Raw genomic sequence first — 20,007 nt, forward strand, 5'->3', positions numbered from 1 at the left:
TAGCCAAGTGCTCACAGGGCAGTTCGTATGAAGAACACTAGGTGAAAGAAATTGTTCGCTAGGCTGCTTGTGGAAGCTTTGTAATCCTGGCTTCAATTCAATGTCAAGTTGTGACTAAAGCCAGCTGACCAGACAGCGGAGCTTCAATAAATCCGTGCTGTCGAATTCGTTTAAGCCCTTTTAGAGAAACAAACTGCGATATAGGTACCACTGAAAGTTCCAGAAACCATGGTAAAATTTTCCAGCTTCTTCAATAATATTACTGCCTTTATCATACTGGGATTTAAGAGATGTATCGAAGTATCAAAAATACAGTATCGAGTATCTGTATCGGAAACCGATTTCGTTTCTGTATCTTGTATCGGTATCGGAAATATAATTTTTTAAGGTAGCGAGTATCGGTATCGAAGATACTTTTTTGAAGTATCTTGCCCAGCCCTGCACAGTGCGTACAGACTAAGCAAAAACACTTTATTTAGAGCTGAAAGTCGCCCCTGTGGACTGCACAGGGTGCAGACTCCTCGGAAATTAAGCTAGCTGATGTTAGGTCCCGTGAGGCATGAGAAGAACGGTAATATAACTATCCTTTTTCTTTACTGGCTTTATTTTTGGACTAATCGTAATATAACTGCCAACAGCAGATTGTGAATCAACTTGTTTGGCATCCTAGCTTTGTTAGGTAATTAGGAAGGCTTTAACGGCGGACTATTTTCTGTCGCAGAGGAATGGTGTGTGGCAGTTACTGTAGACTTCAGTTGTATCAGACTATCGAACTGCTACTCGGCCATTTAGCTGTTGTATGATGTCAGATGTCTCTAGGTTCATGCAGCAGGAGCAGTCGTGCGACACGCTCGTGTCTGCGGTTTGTGCGATGTCACGAAACCACGTCATCGCTGAATTGATAGCACCTGCCGAATTTGAAGAGCACTTTTGAGATGGCAGAATCAGCTGGGAACTGAACCCACTAGGACCCATCCAGAGTCTGCCATGCTATTCCTAGGCCATGCAGGCATGTTCATCAACCTTGGATAAAGTTAGGCTTTACATATCAATCGGGTGGTAGATTATAACTGTATGCTAATGAGTGTGCGCAATCTGAAACCAAAGTGTTAACACACCTATTTTACATTTGGCCTAACATGTTAAATTGCCCAAGTTTCTTGCACTTTGCCTCAGCACTTCAAGAAAACATTCTGGTGCCAGTCAGTGTGTGCTCAAAGGCTCCGCTTAGCAGAAAAAAATTTCTCGGATGAAAGAATGTGACTGCCTTCAAAGCCACGGTTTTCAGTAGGAAGAGTTGCCTTATAGGAATATAATAAGCGGGATATTCTTGTGCAAACTTTCTCCATATTCTGCAACAATCTACAGCGTCCCAATGCACACACTGCAGCAAAACAGTATAAATATATAAACATACAAGAACACTTGCAGATTTGGAAATGATTACAAATGCCAAAATGCCAATTTCTATACATTTGCTCTTTACCCTATATACACCTAAATATTAAAAGCTTTACTCACTTTCCACCAACAAGTCTGATGCACACCTTTAGTTCTGCGCACTTTCGCTCCGCAGCGAGATGAACTGATCAATGACTACCACTGCACAACAGAATGCAGCTTTTTCTTTTTCTTTGACGTTCAAAAGTCTCGTCTTCATTAGTACAACAAACTTTGGATGACGATCATGCAAACTTCAGATCTGAAACAGATTTACGAGAAAAGTATTTTAAAATGCCAGATTTTTCCATCAGCTTGCTTCGTCTGCAATCACATAAATGGCCTAGCACTATGAATTTCTTGATCAGTAGATGGATTCTAGCTAACATTTTATTTATTTATTTATTTACCCACATGCAGAGGTAAATGGTGAAAGTGATACAAATTGCTGTGTGGCATGCCTATACATATATTGGTATGGAAAATGATCTGCAATGAACAGCTCCGTGTAACCTCCGGTCTAAAATAGCAGTAACGGCTTGTATTGTCCACACAAGGGTTAAAAAACTGGATACTATTTCACTAATAGACTAGAAGAAACTTGTTATGCAAGAAGCAGGGCCTTTTGAGACCTTTTAGAGACGGTCTGAAAGTGAAGCGAATAATTAGTTCACATATAGTTAGTTCAATTAGTTCACCTAGTTTCTTTGGCATCTATAGAGTGAATATTTATTGTATGCATGCATAACAAGATGCAAACACATACAGTGCAGTGAAGAAAGTGGGGGGCATCTGTCTTTCTGTAGGGACTGCAATTTGGTTAGTGAGGCAGTTGAGGCGGCCTTACACTTTGCTGCCATGATAGCAGACTTGATAAGTGATGGGGCTAGCGGGCTAGTTCCCATTTCTAGCTGCACTCCTGGGCTCTAGAAGTGACTTCATTGATAGGCAGATGAGATCTGTTGCAAAGGCATCACGGAAGTGATGCCATCGCAGTTTATTCCTTCGCGGGCCCTTTGAATCAGGAGGGGTCTCTGGTCATTCAGGTGGGATTATTTTAGTGCCACAGCTATATTTTCATGCAAAAAAAAGGAATGTAGGTAGTGTTTTTGAGGAATAATCTATCTACATTGCTCCTCTAGTTACTTATATGGAGTTTTTGGTGAATCAGCAACTGTGGCTATTATATGCACCAAACAAAAATATTGGTGCTCCTTTAAACTGTGGAGGCGTATTTCAGCTAGTGCCTTTTGTACTGGTAGCTGCTTGTTAGGCAGTTTAGCAACAACTTAATTACTTCCTGGAATATTCCCTGCATGCACTACAGCGTGAACTTACATTTTTGCCCATTCTGGTCTTATATAACCACGACTCTTTGTGTCCCATCTTCTGGATTGGAATTGGAGCTTACACCGTGCTTCGTCACTTAAGTATGGCACTGAGGAACTGATAAGCCACCGTGATAGGAGCATAACTAGCCTGCTGCTGTTAGCGTGACAGTATACTCTCAAAATGCGCAATGCAAGAACTCGCTAACAGAGAAGAACTAAGACTAATGTAACTGTTTTCTTTCCCCATCTTCCAGCCCTGCAGTACATAATAAGAACAACCACATGGTCTACTCTAGTGCAAGAGCGATGTGATAATGCCATTCGCTTCAGTGGTGAGGCTCACGTCCAAATACTGTCTTAATACAAACAACAAAGAGCACCTTTTTCGTTCTGCCAAGTTGTCCAACACTAAATGTGCGCAGAACAAATACCACTCCATTGCTAAGCAATATTCCTATCTCACTGCCGAAACTAAATGCCAGTTATTTTCCACTACCCTCTCTGAAATGTTACGAGCCAACCCAAAGTGCTTTTGGAAAACAATTAACCCTGATGCAAATGCTACTATTTCACTCTGTGACAACACCGGCTCACCAGTAGGCGTACCTGACGTGACCCATGTCTCAAACTATACATTCTATTGAATTTTTACTAACAAAGCGACTCATAATGTTGCCTGTCTCTCATCACTGCCACATCCACCAATGGATGGCATTACCTTCAACTCATAAAAATCCCAAGCCACGCCCGTGCTGGTGATGCAAGAAAAGATTGCAGGCTATTCCGCAAATCAGTCAGCCTTCCTCACATCAAACATTGTAACTTTATTGCAGATTCCAGTACCGCTAAACTTGGAGAGATCCATCAAGCTTTTCATAGATTGTTAGGGGACCAAGCTGAGACTAGATAACATTCTGAACCTGCCCCAGTGCACGTCCACCTTGGCAGCCACCTGGGATTACAGCACCGAGACATTGGAGTGCACATGCCAAAGCAAGCAGGCGAAGTACAGGACCTTGTAGAGGCTTTTTCTAGGCAGAAATTTTGCAACGTCCCGAGTCTCATTTGGTACCAGAAAGGCAGCAAAGGAGGACGGGTTATCAATAAAGGATATAATTTGGCTTAGCACATGCACAATTGTTGCCACCTTAATCGTTCTAAGCAGATTTGCTAAATTAGTTTTAACTCTGCTGCCCTCATCAATTCATCTTATTTTTGCCTCTTTATCACTGTGTGTTATTTCTCTTTTTAATGTCGCTTAACGATTCTCTTGCATAGCTGAATAACCCTTTGGTGTGTGTGTCTGAGGTAATCCTATCTTAATTTTATTTTTAATTTTTTTAATCACCCTTCCTATTATCCTATTTTCTTTCTAAGAGCTACTGCTTTTATGAAGAGAAACATTTATCTGTTCTCAAGCTAGGCCCCCACTGGACTGGGCAGTACAGGTGCATTATCTCCCACTTGCAAAAACCTTTAATCAGTGAATTTCAGGAATAAAACTGCTTTAGAAGTTATGTGCATCGATATATGTGCATAAAGCTGGCTGGTGGCGTCGCCTACCTATGTCTCTGTACATGCCTTTTTTCTCTTGTACATTGCAACCAACCGGAAATAAATAAAAGTTGATATTGTTAATATTATCGACTCATTAAAATGTTCCATCTTCCTGGACTATTCATGAAATTAATTCCAAAGTTTTAAAAAACATTGAACATGCTCCCAGTCTTATTCTCTCATTCATACTGGCTTCGTTTCATTTGACTGGCAAACTGGCAAGCAAAGGTCATTTCAGTTTTCAAGAAAGTTGACCGATCACCCGGACCCACTTCACTAACTCTTGTGTGCTCTAAGATCATGGAACACATCATTTATTCCAACGTTGCTACATTTCTAAAATCGGTCAACTTTTCCGATCCAAACCAGCATGAATTCAAGAAAGGCCGCTCACGTGAGACCCAATTAGCTTTGTTCCTGCACAACATTAATTCAATTTTAACCTCAATATCCCAACTGATGCATTATTCTTATGTTTTGAGAAAGCATTTGATGAAATACCCCATTCCTGCCGTTATTAAAAGTGTCTCTTTTAAGCCTCTGTCCACTCGCCTCCAACTGGATCCGAAGCTTTTTAATCAACTGCATGCAATTGGTCTCCACAAATCGCTTCTCATTGTTTTACTTGCATGTTCTTTCAGGAGTACCTCAAGGCTTGGCCCCTTGCTCTAATAAATATTAACAACCTGCCTTTCACAGTAACATCTATCATCCTAGTTTTTTTGTGGATGACTGCACATCCTACCCCTCTATAACTAACACAGCGACACTTCTCCAAACTGACCTCTGTAATGCCCCCAGATACTACAAAGACAGTACTACTATTTTTTTTACTGCCACCGAAATTATACTCTGCCTGCTAATAAAATTAACAATACTACCATTATTTCCACCAATTCTTTTATATACCTTGGTATCAACCTCACCACTGATTTAGTTAACCACATAATAAATTCGTCAAATTGGACAATTAGGTACCTTTTTCCTAAAAGATTTTTAACTTACAAAACACTTGTGCTACCTAAACTTGAATAAGCTAGTGGAATCTTTGACCCGCCCTTGTCTAGCCATTACAGCTCTTGAATCTGTTCAGAACCTCACTAGTTGCTTCAGTGTTTCAAATTACTCATGATACTGTAGCATATCTGCTTTAGCTTAAAATACAACTTCCTTTTTCCATTGCTATCACCAAATTTCACGTCTCTGCTTTCATTGCAGGTTTTTCTATTGTTCACCCCTTGACAGCCAGCTTATTCAACCAGTGCGTCGAATATGCCTTGCACAGGCCGTTCTAACAGTGTCATCCCGCATCATGCCCATACTACAGTAGAACTACGCTATAGTCAAGTCGGATATAGTAAAAACTCGGGTATAGTAAAGCGAAACTGAAATCTCAGTTTATTTTCCACAGAGACCTGTACATTTTCCCCCCCTTATAGCAAAGATAATTTTTTGTAAAAATCAGTTATAATAACGTGCGTCTGGCCGCGGCAACGACTTCCGACTAAATAACATCGCCGCTCGCGCTGCTTAGAATCTCGAAGCGTTTTTTTCTCTTTGAAAAAAAAAAAAAAAAATGATAACACAGTTTTTTTTTTTTTTAAGTTGATTTTACCACCACGCTGAGCAGCACCCAGGCGGAGCCAACTTTACGTAAGCCTTGGAGCCATAAGGGAAAGCATGCAGTGGTAGGGGAAAAAAAAAAATGTAAAGCTGCGTACAAACAGAAAGTAGGTGGCGCGGTCCGTTCTGAAAGTAAAAGAAACTAAAAATGCAGCGAGAAATAGGAAAGGGAAGAAATGGCCAAACATTCCCAGCACTATACAGCGTGAAGCATGAAGCAGCAAGAACTGGAGGCTTGGCGTATACAGTTTTGCAGCGCTTGAGTGCTGCACGCATTTCTCATATCTTGCCTCTTAAAAGACAGAACTAGCGGAAGGTGACGCCATATTAATGCAAGGCTCTGGTATTCGCATGAAATCAAACTCTGTTGTGTTTGCAGCCATATGCTGCATTCATGCTTAATAGATACTTTCACAAGATGTAAACAAAAAATCTTATAACTGAAAAAAAATGGCATGAAGAGGCAATAAGAGTGAGATGGAAGATATTTTAGAGTGTTGTTTTTTCATTAAGCAACAAAACATGTTCAGTAAGTAGCCATTTAGTTACCAGACAGCATTTTCAGGAACATATGTCGTCACCAACAACTGATATACTAAAGATTTTTGTTGGTCCCAGTGACTTTCTATAAAAGGGCTCTATTGTATTACATTCCAGAAGTTTTTATTTTTTTTTTTAGAACACAGCTCACGACTGGAATTACCTTTCCAGCAGCCTTGTGCTAGTCAATCCCTGATCCTGATCATTTCAAGACTGCCATCAAAGAAGTTATGTCATCTCTGTAATCACCACGAACAGTCATTGTTAACTGCCGTTCTCAAGCACCCAAACCTCATGTAATGTCCCTCCTGGGGACCATCGAGGTTCAAATAAATAAATAAACAGTTTAACTGAGAAAACGCGCAAGAGACACAAAGAGATCCCTGCAATGTGAATTAGAACGTCCTGCTACAATCCAAAGCAGTTGATGCCATGTTGACGGCACTGCCACAACCACACTGTACTTCCTCCCACTCGCACACTCTGGCTCACCCTGTACACAGGCACGTCCACATGCCACCTTCGTAGGCATCATTCTGCAACCCACATTAACGAGTACAGTTGAATGTAAAATGTACGTGCTAGCATTATACAGGTCACTAGCAGGGAAGTACTAGTAGTTATGTGTGATCATGAGGCCTCCGAAAAGCTCACAGCGTATTGGCTCGAGTGCTGTGCACGCCTCTGCGTTGATCAAGGAGGAAATTGCGGTTGGTTCGAACAGCATTGGTCCGAGAACAGCTGGTTTGTTAATGCGTTCTTAACAGATGCTGGAACAAGCAACCATTGGAAACAACAGGCTCAGTGGCAGCTTTGAAACATTAAAGCATGTAATTTTTTAGGATAAAAAATTGCTGCAATCATATTGTTTTTAGCCTATACAAAATATATTACATTCAAGTGGTGAAGTAACAGTTTCTATGCGCCAAGTGCACATAAAAAAAAAAAAGTTTTATTAGCGCTAAAACGTTAATTACCTTAAAGAGCTGCGCAGGTTTCCGAGAGCTGAAGTACAGCTTAAATTCGCATAGCAGCTATGAGAGCAACAACTACAATATATTTTGAAGGGACAGCAAACCAAAATGAAGGCCCACATAGCTTGGGAGCGGTAAGATGAGGGTCGTCATGTTTGCTTGTTAGTTATATGGGGTTTTATGGCGTCTATGGCTATCATGTGCTAAACACAAGGTTAGGTATCTAGATAACTGCAGTTGACACAAAAGATTGGCTCCCTTGAGAAACCTTTAAACATGTGAAAAGTGGACAAGTGCATGTTCTCCTAAAAGCAGTGCTGGTTTGGTTTGGGTGGTTTAACATCCCAAAGCTACTCAGGCTATGAGACACGCTGTAGTGGAAGGCTTGGGAAATTTCGACGTGGTGAATGAAATGGGATGCGTTGACTGTAAAATAAAGTAAAATATTTTTTTATTAGGTGTGTGATTTTTGTACATGCGATTAAAATGTGATTTACTATGAGCTGGTCACCACACAATTCTCATACAGGTTTGTGTGTCTTTGTTAGCAAGAAATTGTGCATATAATGTGCATGCCCAATACATAGACTACTTCAATGAAACGTTTCTGGTGCTGGCATGATTTCCATTCCTCCAATATGGGCTTCGTGGAATGCTGTTTGTTTGTTTCATTTTCCCAAGAAACCTGCCACTTAACTCTTAGTTGGCCGTGAACTAATTTCATGCAATCTCTGTGTGGCACATACACCTGTTTTACTTCCATGCTTCTGACTTGTGCAGCGCATGCATCTGTTCACTCATCATCTCTAATTCCATTGTGACTGGGGACCCAGCAATTTTATGGAATGTTCTAGTGTCGTGACTTTTACTAAGTTATGTATTACGTTTCCTGATGATGGCTCAACGGCGTTTCTAGAGGTTAATGCAGTAAGGACACTTAATGAATCTGTGTAAATAATGCTATTTTTGATGTTTTCATTCATTAATTGCCCCATAGCGACACAAACTGCATGCATAACATTCTGCTGTAAAAGCTGATGCACACTGACAGAGTGGTACTGATTTTTCTATTTCATCCTATATTATTCGCCTTCTGACATAGTCCTTAGTTTTTGAGCAATTTGTATACAATGCGGTGTAATTCCTACATTGTTTCCTTCAGCATCAGGTGTTCCTGTAATATGAGGTCACGTGATGTGTGCATTTTCTCGAACCGTGTTAGTGTGCGGTCAAAAACATCAGGTATGGTATACCACGATGGGAGTGGTTTGTGTCTTGGGGCAATTAATACTTGGCATTTCACTTACTAAGTCCAGTTCCTGATATTTTTCTTCGAAACGCAAGAGGGTGGCTTTACTGCCCGGCGCTTATTGCTGAAGAGAATCCCAGATGGGCACTTTGTGACTGTAGAATAACATGAGTGTTTCGCTGAAAACGAATTTTGAAGTCATATGAACAAGTTAGGGCAATTCTTTGATCTTGTAAGAAAGGTTCATTCGTTTCCACATAAAGGCTGGCTATTGAGAATGTTCTGTACACACTAGATGATAACCGTAGCCCCAATAATATGAACTGGATCTAGTCGATTGAAGTTGAATGGTCTTGCTGAAGTGTATAAAGTAGAACCCCGCTATAGTAAATTCGAAGATAGTGAAGTAAAACTGAAGTCCCATTTCACCTTCAATAGACGACTGTACGTTTCCCCCTCTTTATAGTTAAATGCATTTTTGGTAAAAATCGGTTATAGTAAAGTGCGTCTGGCCGTGGCGACGAATTCCCACGAAATGACCGCCGCATGCGCGTTACCTAGGATATTGAAACAATAATAATAAGAAAAAGTTCTTTTTTTTTTTTTTTATGGATGTACCACTCGGTTTAGCAGCAATAAGAAGCCAACTTTACGTAGGCCTTGGAGCCGTGAAGGAAAGCATGAAGCGCGTAGGAAAAAAAAAAAATATTACAGCTGTCTACAAACATGGAAAGAAGGTGGCACGGTCTGTTCAGAAAGTAAAGGAGAGTAAAAGTGCAGCAAGAAATAAAGAGAAGAAATCGCTGAACATTTGCTGCAGTGTGCTGCACGAGGCAGCGGTGGAAAGTGGAGGCATGGCATGTTTGGTTTTGCAGTGCTTGACAATGCCGTGCGCCTTTCTCATCTATTGGCTTTTCAAAGACAGAACTAGTGGAAGATGATGCCGTGTTCATGCAAGGATTTGATTATAACATAAAATTAAGCTCAGTAGTATTCGGAGCCACCTTTCCCTCATGAATAAGAGGTACTTCCACAAGATGAAAACAAAAAATCTTATAATTGAAAGAAGAAAACGGCATGAAGAGACGATAAGAGAGAGATGGAAGGTATTTTGGAGTGATTATTTTAACAACCAGCATCTTCAAGACCACATGATCACCAAGAAATGATGCAGTAAAGAACTTAATACAGTAAAGATTTTTGCCAGTCACTGGCTTACGAAGCAGGAAATTGTATGAACTGGCAACATATATCCTAGAGGATCTACTGTATCATAGGGCTGTGGGGTCCTACACAATTTTTCATCTGTGAATTGGAGGACACGAATGCTGTGGATCATCTTGAAACCTCCCTAGTTACTACTGCAATGCAGTCTCCCTTGCATACCAGAAGAACTTCAATTTTGCACCAGGGAGTTGCCCATCTGACAGCAGCAGGCAACGTGTCTAAGCCTTTCATTGGCTTAGTACATTGGCATTGACAGTACAAAAAGTGTTAATGATGAAAAGCCTTAATGAATATGCAGAGCAGACAGTTTAACAGCTAGCAAGCTTTTAAAAGCACCACTGTGCTCTTCATCGCAATGATCCCTGAAAAATCTTCAGCAATAACTGCCAATAACTGCCGCGTTTGTATTTGCTGTGTCAGGGGTTGTATTTGCTACGTCAGACCCTCTCTGCAGATGAACCACTTTAGGGACACAATTAGCGTTTGGCGTACTTACGGTGACCAACAGAGGGCTCAGCATCACATCTTCAACCCATGACAAAAGTTATATGGCCCAGCAATGAAACCTCCAAAACACATTCACAAAGAACGCTTAGTAAGAGATACCCGGCCTTGTGTTAATCATTCCGCTATAACACTTGGTGCTAAATTAAGCTACGCCTATTCACAGCTAGAAACTTGGTGCAAAAGCTGCTTAGTCCAAAAAGACCAGAAAGGAACTTCAGTCCTAAAAACCAAACAGACGAAGCACTTTACCTGAAAACTATCACATACATACTAACTTTAATTAAATGGTGCACACTGCTTGCTTAACACAAGCTTGACAATTGCCTATTGCCTGCACTCTGCATGCATACAGCAGCGGCACAGCAAGTAGACCAGCAAGGAGTACCTCCTAATTGGTATTCAGACTTTTCATATAGCTATCATTAGTTGCTCCTTCGCCACATGCAGTGCATTCATTTTCGTTTTCAATGCTGCTCCTATTTTGCGCATATATATCTTAACATTTCTTTTTTTGCACATGGGGAGAGATCAAAGGTGCTGCGAGACATGCGCACCTCCGCGGTGACAGAGAAGCTTGTGTTTCTCGACTTTGGGGGCAAGTTTATGGTGCCTTCCAGTTGATTACAATCGAGTGATGCGACCACAGTTGTTTGCTTTATTTTATCCAAGAGCAGCGCCACAGCTCTAGCACGCGTTTTGACAGCAGTTCCGCCTTTTTTTGTAATAAGTGAGCATTCATTATAACCGTGGTCGTTATAAGTGACCTCGACTGCATTGGCAGCACAGAAATCACTGTGGGTGTGGTGACCCATGATGCATATATGTACACTTCCATATGCCAAGCACCATTTGCCCCAGGCATAAAAAAAAAGAAGTAAGGTAGGAGGGGGTGCATCTTCAGAATCCACTTTGTAGGCACAAGCAAGCGCCAAATATTAGGCGGGAACAAACTTAAGTGTCGGAGGTTGAGCTGCTCGCATCTCTTGGCGCGCAGCACAAGTGCCACTGAAGTTACGGCTCGCATCAAAGCTACAGCAGATGGTGCTTTGGGAAAAGCCACTACTGACCATGAGAGGTCCAGTTCTGTTACTGGCACAGCAGGCCATGCGAGAGCTATCGCAAACCTTCAGTCAGCTAAGAGTTCACCGCAAGACAACCGGTACAATTGCTAGCCTCTCCTCATGACAGCAATCTTGCATTGAAAACAAGCAGGCCAGACCAAAGGCCATTTTCATGTGGGCTCAAAGGTGCATCTTGTCACACGGTTTTACAAAACTAGCAGTCGAACATGCCAGCAGTTCGTTAAGGCTCGTTTGGATGCTCTGTGGCCAGTGCATAGTTGTGTATTACCAGTTGTAGAAATAAACCTCAGTTGTTGTTGTTTCATAAAAACCTAACATCCTAACATCCTTCCTAACATCATTGAAGAAACAAACATTTTTTGTGCCGAAACACCGTAATAATCGAAATCGAAGAACAATGGCAGCGTAAGGCAAGCAATTTGAACAGCAACGGATGGTGGCATAGGAGTGACTCCAAACAAAAAAGAGGTGATGCGCACCAAACTGGAACGACTCAGCGCAAAGCTTGCAGGACTCAGAACGAAAGATGACCTGAGCCCTCAGCAACAAGACCCCATTGTGGAAATATCAGACGAGTTGGATATTATTTCTAAAGAGATAAAAGAACTGGAAGCCCAGATTGAGCCCCATGTGCGTGAAAAAGGCCTCATGGCAGAATATAAAGGTGTTTGTCAGTGTCAAGCTCTCATCACCCGAATGCGGACAACACTTCGGTGCTTAAGTGCATTAAATCCTAACGGTGTAACAAGCATGGTGAATACAGAAGAGGCCACGGCCGTATCTCTTGATGCCCAAGCTGGAGCTCCAGAAATTTAGCAGCAACAAGCTTGGCTGGCAAACTGTTCTGTGAGCAATTCTGGCAAGCAGTCCATGCGAATAACACCTTGACCAGAATATAAGCGTTCCTGTACCTGCTGACAGTGTTGACGGGGAAAGCAGAGACAGCCTTGATCGGCATTCAGGCGACGGAGAAGAATTATGACTACACCGTCACTCAGAAGACAGGATCTGCTCGTGCAAGAACACCTCACACAGCTGTTAAAGATACCCCAGGTTAGAACTTTGACTGACGTGAACGTGCTGTGATGCCTCCACGATCACGTTCAGTGACACATCGCAGGGCATGAAGCATTAGACGTCGGATCAGACAGCCATGGTGCACTGCTATGCGTAGCTTTGTTTCGTGTGCTGCCTGACGAGTGAGCTGTTAAGTATCATGATGCCCACAGTGCGGACAGCGATGTATTGGACAGCTCGTGTCTTCAAGTCATTCTGCAATCAATTCATCTGGAAGTGGATAGCAGAGAAAAAATACACGGAGGAAGCACGCATGCTCCTCACCAAATATGAAGGCCTGGCCATCCCAGAGAATAGCTTCCCAACAATGTCAATGTCAAGGGCTCAGTGGCCAGCCTCCCAGAGGGTGCCAAATTGAGCAAGGAGAGGTGCCCTTTCTCTGCCTCTGAGACGCATAATGCGGCAGACTGTAATGCATCAATATCAATGGAAGAGAAGAAAAAAAAAAGACTGCGAAATGAAAGGAAGTGCTACTGATGTGCAAAAAAGAGTACACGACGAAAAAATGCAAGAATTGGACACTATGGTGCGCAAAGTGTGGCCGACGATACATTACTTTTCATTGCGATCTGCCTGCTTCGAATGCCAACGACGAGACTGTTACAGGATTGCATTCAACAGCATCTCTCAGCAGCAGTAACAAGATTGCCGTGCCGCTTCAGGCGGCACAGGGTTGGGTGGACAGACCATAAAGAAAGCGCCCTGCTCGCTGTGTTTTCGACGGAGGAAGCCAAAAATCATTCGTAACAGAAAAGCTTTTGCGAGAGCTAAATCTAAAGATGTCTGGCTGCTGTGTCTTCGACGGAGGAAGCCAAAGATTATTCGTAACAGAGAAGCTTTCGCGAGAGCTAAATCTAAAGATGTCTGGCAAAGATTTGGTTTGGTTTGGTTTGTGGGGTTTGACATCCCAAAGCAACTCAGGCTATGAGAGACGCCGTAGTGGAGGACTTCGGAAATTTCGACCACCTGGGGTTCTTTAACGTGCACTGACATCGCACAGCACACGGGCGCCTTGCTTTTAGCTGCCGCTGAGGCCGGGATTTGATCCCGCGTCCTTGGGAACAGTAGTCGAGCGCAGTAACCAGTGCGCCACCCCGGCGGGGTTGTCTGGCAAAGAGGTGACCACTTCCCCTTTCGGTGGCTTGGCCAACATCATGAAGAAAGCTGGTCAAACTCTGGCTGAGGAGACAATATGACTGCAAGGAGCACTACATTGAAGCCCTTGAAATTGAACACATATGTTCCGACCAGCTGCTGCTTTCAGAAAACTATCGAGATGACTCATGCGGCTGATTTAAAATTAGTGGATGTCGCTGCCTTATCAGCTCGCCGAATCACACAAGGGGAACTTTCTTTTTTTTTTTTTCTTGCAAGGGAAACTTTCGAGCGTTCTGGGAGCTGGACAGCCTTGGTATCTCCTAAAGTAGCTGCCTGTCTGGAAAAGAGGAACAGCAGGTGAGAGAAGAGTTCACCCTTCCCTGACTTTGACCAACGGGCACTACAAGGCAAGCTTCCCATGGAAGGCACTCCACCAAGAGGTAGCCAGCAATGAGAACACCTGGGCAGTTTGATGCGATGTCTGAGATCCAACAAAAACAGGCTAACAGTCTATGATGCAGCCATCCGCGAATATATGGATAAAGGCTTTGCAGAAAAGGTTCCAGCTGATGAAATCGACAGCACCTTGTCTCGAGTGTATTATACGCCTCATCGTGCTGTTTTCCGCTCAAACTCTACCAACAAAGTTCGCACCATGTTCTACGCATCTTCGAAAGCAAAAGGCTGCATATCACTTAACGATGCCCTCTCCACGGGCGTGAACCTGAACCCTGACTTGCTGCTGCTTATTCTGAATTTTTGATGCCACGAAATTGGATTCACCGCCTACAATGAGAACACCTTCCTTCAAACTGGCATCAAAAGTGAAAACTGCGATGCACTCCGGTTCTGCTACTCACCTCCGTAATGTAAAGGCTCATCGGAGGGTGATATAGAGGTGTGGCGTATGACAAGAGTCCAATTTAGCGCCATGAGTGGCTCTTTCATGCTTGCTGCCACAATACAACATCATCTACAGTCTCTGAGGATCCCTCTCCATCAGCAGAAATTTTGGGCAGCTGCCTACATGTTGATGATTTAATAACCAGAATCAGGAACATCAAAGAGATGACGAAATTGTATGAAGAGGCACAGCAAATAAAGAGCTCAGCTGGGATGAAACCGCAAAAGTGGATTTCCAACAGTGAATTCCTGCAACAGCGCTTCGATGCTGATGATGTTGGAAATCCTTGCACTGATGCTGCAATGGCAGCTTTCGTGCTGGGGCATGAGTGGGACAGAGAAAACGATGAGCTAAAGCATTCACTGAAAACAGAGCTGGAGGTGCTCACTATCAACAAGAACACTACAAGCTTCGTACTCCAAGCCTCAGCAAGAATCTTTGACTCACTCGACCAGCTGATTGTCACAGCGAAAATGCTGTTTCGAGAGCTTTGAGTGCTTGGATTAGACTGGGATAAAACATTTATTTATTTATTCAAGTACCTACATATTGCCCTGGTGGGCATTACAGTAGGGGGGACAAGGCAAAAAACTGGAACACTTGTCAGCGCCGAAGTTCTAAAGTGAAAACAGTATAGGCATCAAATACATCGTCCTGATGGGCATTGCAGAAGTGTCGAACGATAGAAACCCATTTCAAAGCATCAGAGTAACAACAAATACAAGAAGGAGTGAGTGAGAAATGGGAAAACTGAGTCGATTCAGTACATCGCCTCAAGGCCATTTCCTTCCCTCATCGGTACAACAACCAATGGAACGGCAGAACCGAATTTCACATTTTCACGGATGCAAGTTCTCAAGCCTATGGAGCATTTGCATACCAGGGAGGCGAGAGCGACGGGAAAACAACGATCTCCCTTGTCATGGCCAAAACACGTGTGGCACTGCTCAGGATGCTATCCCTACCATAGCTAAAGCTTCTCAGGGCCTTGATTGGAGCTTGGATGTATGTATACCTCAAAGAATCTTTTGCACTGAATATCGACAAGGCCTACAAGGTCACACCGTGGATAGACTCCATGATTTCTATGTATCGGAAAACTTTGTAGCCAATAGAGTCTGAGGAATTCAAGAGAAATCAAACCCAAATTATTGGAGATACTGCCCAAGTATCAGCAAGCCAGCAGACCATGTAACTCGAGGAATTTCTCCAGAAGCACTCAAGAGTTGCAAAAAATGGTGTAAAGGACCGCTAAGGCTTGAGAAGTCGCCAACAACCTGGCCTTATACGCCGGCTGATATTTCCACCGAGACAGCTGACGAAGAAAGAAAGAGCAAGAAATTAACGATCAGTTACATTGCAGTACCAGCACCTCTGCCATTGATACAAATGCAGCGCTTCACAGCAGTCTAAATCACCTGCAGCGAGTCACAGGTTGAGTGCAACGGCTTGTGCAAAACTGTAATCAAATGGAAGATTGATTTAAGGGACCGCTCAGTGCACATGAAATCTACCAGGCGCAGCATTTCTTGCTACGCAATGTCCAGCGAGAAGCATTTGGCAACACGAAGAGCAAACGATGACACCCACTTTCAAAGACCATTAGAACTTCGAAATTTAAATGTGTTTCTGGATGACACAGGATTTCAGAAACTGAAGAAGCATATAAAGCACTCAAATCTCAGCTATGAGACTTCTCATCAGGTTGTTCTGTCTGTGTCTCACCCATTCGTCGATTTCTTTATCTAGAACACTCACCAACGAATGCTACATGCAGGATGTGCGGACACTCTCACTCAGCTGCGCGAAGGGTTTTGGGTTATACGAGGCCATCAGATCGTGAAGGAAGTTCTGGACCATTGTATGATACGCTAAAGAATGAACCGCAAAAGTGCCACTGAGCCTGTAGTGCCACTGCTACGCGACAGGGTGTCGGAATCGGCTCCATTTGCGGTTACAGGCCTTGCCTTCGCGGGACCCGTATTAGCAAAGATGGAAGGCAAGATCATAAAATTTTTCTCAATGACTCCTGACCTGCATAGTAACTAGAGCAATATATTTGGAAATTGTGTGCGACCTCTCAATGGGCAGTTTCCTCTTGGCATTTCGCTGGTTCATAGCGTGATGCGGTATCAGCTGCACAGTGCATTCTGAAAATGCAAAGACCTTCCACCAAGCTGCAGCAGAACTGAAGAAGCTACGGAATGTGTCGCACAATCAAGAAGAGCAAAATTATTTGTCTCACCAAAGCATAGAATAGAAATTCGTTGTGAAAAGGGCAGCTTGGTGGGGAGGCTTTTGGGAGTGGATGGTGTGCACCGTGGAAATGACGGTGAACCAAGTACTTGTGTTTGCTGAGGTCCTAACATAACTCCACACTGACAGCCTTAAGTAACCTGCAAGTTAATGACCTGGTACTGCTTCGTGATGATTTGCACTCTCAAAAGACTTCAAAAATTGGCCCCATAATTGAGGTGTTTCCTGGACGAGATGGAAGAACGCGATCCTGCATGATCCACTTGCCAGGTGGCACTAAAGTGAGGTGCCCGATACAACTGCTTCACCCGTTAGAAGCCTGAAATGAATAAGGCAGCATTCATGTGGCGGGGAGGATGTTAAGAGTTCATCGAGCTGCTTCCGTGATATCGAGCCGCTTCCGTTCCCTTCAAACTGGCAACCCTACACTCTGAACTCGCCTGCAGTTCGTTAAGCCTCATTTGGATGCCATGCGCCCAGTGTGCCATCGTGTAGCATCCGCTGTAGAAATAAACCTAGGTTTTTGTTCTATAAAGATGTCCCTAATGTCATTGAAGAAACGAACAGTGTGCACCAGTGTTTTACGTGCAGTAGATGCTTCCTGCCATGTAACAATAAACTGACTGTTTCACTGAATGGTAGTTCTATAAATTCAAACAATACTGTTGCACTTTAGCACAGCGCTTTCAAAGCAATATTATGAGAGTTTGATATAAACAATTATTCAACCTATCTGGGTTCGGTATACTTGGAATCTACTGTATTTTTTATATACAAGGTAAGTGATAGTATGTAACTAAACTGCTTCACAGCACAGCTAAACAATAATTAACACAAAAAATAAGAGAATTAAGCAAGTTTGCAGTTAATAAAGAAAGTAAAAGCGTTAGAAGGGGCCACAACATAAATAGTCTCATATGTTGACTGAACCACAATAAAAACATCTACCTGGATTTAGCATGGTTTCTGAGTGCAGGGAGTCCATGCCATCCTTCTTCCAAGATCCAAGCCATTTCTAATGACTGTCGACACTCTGCGTTTCTGAACTTGGACAACGAGCGTCGAAGTGCAGGCTAGTTGGTTATACATTTGGAATAAACAGCGCGAATGACGATGACGAAGACCTCGTCCTTCGTGGACAAGGACGCAGACCTTAGCTTGTCACGTGCACACCCAAGCATAAGCTCTGACTGGTGTCCTATACTTTGCCAGACGGAAACCGCTACCAATTCACTGTGCTCGGGAATAATTGTGCTGAGCTACAACACCTGAAAAAAAAAAAAAAAAAGGGAAAAAGTTTTAATGATTAATCGGTATCCTTTGCCAACAGTGGCACATGTAACAATCAAAAGGTGACAGAAAGTAATGGTCAGATGCACAAGCATAATGAATGAAAGCAGAGTAGCGGCGCTTGTGTTCCTATACATCTCCATAAAGGGCCATTGACGAAAAATTGAAGTTGGCTTGTATTGATAGAATACCAACTCTTAATAACAAGATCACTCTAACAGAAAAAAAAAAAAAAAAGAAAAAAGCCTTTTCAACTCGGAAAATAGCAAGAACTGAAATACACATATCGCTGCCGCAGCCCATGGTCACGATGTACAACTACCATGACATCATTGGGGAGGCTAACAAGTGTGCATTAAGCTTATACATCCAAATATTGAAGGTTTGTTTTGAAACTGCTAATGCACTTTTGTCACACAAAGAAGATGGAAATAAAAAACAACCTGAATTTTTGATGCCAATGAAAACCTATACTTGATGGCATCACAGGGTTCCAGTTCTGTTCTGGCACGTCACAATTATGCAATTTGCATACATTGTTTTGATTTGAAGCGCCTCAGTTTAAAAGTGCGGCGCAGCGGAGAAAACCTAAGTGCTCTTTGGATGAAGCTCATGCCTCAGCACACATTCTTATTGCGAAACGCAGTAGAAAATTTATACAAGATTGTGTATACCAGTTCACTGCACAAGACTGACCTGCATCAAACTAAATGGAGCTGTTTATACTGTATGGCTTTGTGCTATGGCTGCTGGGAGGGAGAAAGAAGGCTGGAAAAAAAAAATTAAAGCTGTAAAATACCATGGCTGTATCATAACTCTTCGATGGTTTACAACAGGCTGCTGTACTCCAATTTCCATGCTTCTGGCGTACATAGCCCCTTCAAGAAAGTAGCTTGACATCTGTAGTTTCAGTTCCAAGAAGTTCGCATTTTATTTGCCAGGCAGATATTTAAAAGAAAGAATTATCTGAGACGTGGTAGTCTCAAATTTAATAAATATGTTGAGCTCATGTCAAGACATGCTAAGGATACAGCGTCAGTTATGCGATTTTGCAACTTCTACTGTACATTTTTTATGACAGCAGTAGCGAAAAGCCTAAAGATGACTATCTCCACCATGATAACCCAGGAGCTGTAGTTAGTAGTCCAAAGTAAGCATACTTTCTATTTCAGCTCACTCTCGAGCAATTACACATGTTCTTTATGTGTTCTCGCTGCTTTATTTTTATTTGCTCGAATTTCAACGACATATGCTAAAATTTCAACAAGAAAACTTCCAGTATGTGTGGTGGCTTTACCGGAACATCAACAAAGTGCAAAGCTCTCACAGTCAAATTAAAGTAGGTTTGACAGCCAAGCTTTCAAAGAAAAGCTCCTTGAGCAGATTTTCGATCTTGATGTCAAACCAGCTCACTCCCTGCTCCCTCTGTGAAATGTGCCATCCGTAAACCCCAAAATGTTCAAAAACGAAAAACAAAGCCCTGCTATATGCAGAAGACTGCACAGACAAGAGCATTTTTAGCCAGCCATTAGCAGTGTTGTTACAGGAACTAAAATGCATGGCATCAATATGGTTTAGTTCGTAGGCTTTAACATCCCAAACCAACTCAGGCTATGAGAGACGCTATAGTGGAGGACTCCAGAAATTTCATCCACATGGAGTTCTTTAAGGTGCACCGACGTCAATACAAACTTCATTGCACAACATGTTAGTTACAAGGTAATTTGGCTTCACTGCATTTTGAGTGGCGTAGCAAAAGGCTGGGTATGTCAAATTTGCAACAGCCGTCATAGGAACCAGATGACTAGTGCTTCAGAACAATATAGAAAGGAACTTGCAGATAGGTGCGTGA

The 20,007-nt window shown here is 42.6% G+C and overlaps 1 long non-coding RNA gene across 2 annotated transcripts in view; it reads right to left on the reverse strand.

The window, feature by feature from the left end:
- The window catches only part of LOC146186390 (uncharacterized), a 39,820-nt gene that overhangs the window by 2,611 nt on the left and 17,202 nt on the right, over positions 1 to 20,007 (reverse strand). For both annotated transcript variants that reach the window (XR_014708106.1, XR_014708105.1), the window contains exons 3-4: positions 17,814 to 18,133; positions 1,522 to 1,702 (exon numbers count right to left, since the gene is read on the reverse strand). This is a non-coding gene — a long non-coding RNA (uncharacterized LOC146186390). The remainder of the gene's footprint in view (positions 1 to 1,521; positions 1,703 to 17,813; positions 18,134 to 20,007) is intronic.

The sequence above is a fragment of the Amblyomma maculatum genome, chromosome 6 (assembly GCF_055883805.1).
Source record: "Amblyomma maculatum isolate TAMU_Amacu chromosome 6, ASM5588380v1, whole genome shotgun sequence".
Classification (NCBI taxonomy): Eukaryota; Metazoa; Arthropoda; class Arachnida; order Ixodida; family Ixodidae; genus Amblyomma; species Amblyomma maculatum.